Source organism: Paroedura picta, chromosome 2, assembly GCF_049243985.1.
Source record: "Paroedura picta isolate Pp20150507F chromosome 2, Ppicta_v3.0, whole genome shotgun sequence".
Taxonomy (NCBI): Eukaryota; Metazoa; Chordata; class Lepidosauria; order Squamata; family Gekkonidae; genus Paroedura; species Paroedura picta.
Genome location: NC_135370.1, coordinates 124,789,496 through 124,790,235, shown reverse-complemented (window position 1 = coordinate 124,790,235; position 740 = coordinate 124,789,496).

Genomic DNA, 740 nt, shown 5'->3' with positions numbered 1-740 from the left:
GGTAATGGGTATGTGTGCATGTGCATATGTGCATGCCCATAGGAAGAATGGCACAGCAAACATTTTTCTCTTGTAAGGGCTGCCAGCGGGGAGCTCTGTTTTGCTTCTGTAGCATCATAAACATGGAATGGAGGCTCCCTTCTGCACTATTTGGGGGGGGGCACATTAACGATGCAGTGATAGGTTGATAGACTTCATACAGGTTCATATTTTTTTTAAGGAAAACTTTAAATTCCTAGCAGTATTGAATGCGGGAAAGCACTAAACATTCAGCAAGATGGCTACCTGACAGTAAATATAGCTGGAAGAATCTCTCTTTACAATAAAAAAATCCCACCCTGCCCAAAGCTGACCAATAAAGAGATACCAACTATGTGGCACAAAAAAAGAAAAACACTATCCACTTTTTCATTGGGGTACAGAACACATACTCTATGATTCCCAGGAGAAAGATGCAGAGTGCAAGCACATGGTTTGATTTAAAAGAATACTGACTCAACTTCTAAGTTAAAGAAAAGTAAGTTGTAAGTACAGAAAGAGCTACACTAAAATTTTCCACTATGGTTCTGAAGGGCTTTGTGAGCTCTCCCATGCTTGATTGGCAACGCAAAGGAGCACTTATCCTCCAAAGAATTTTAACAATTTCAGCTTGTATAAGGTCACAAAAACAGTGTGGGCATTGTAGATGGGGGAGAATTTACTTATATTGTTAATAATATCACAGATACTGCCCAATAGGT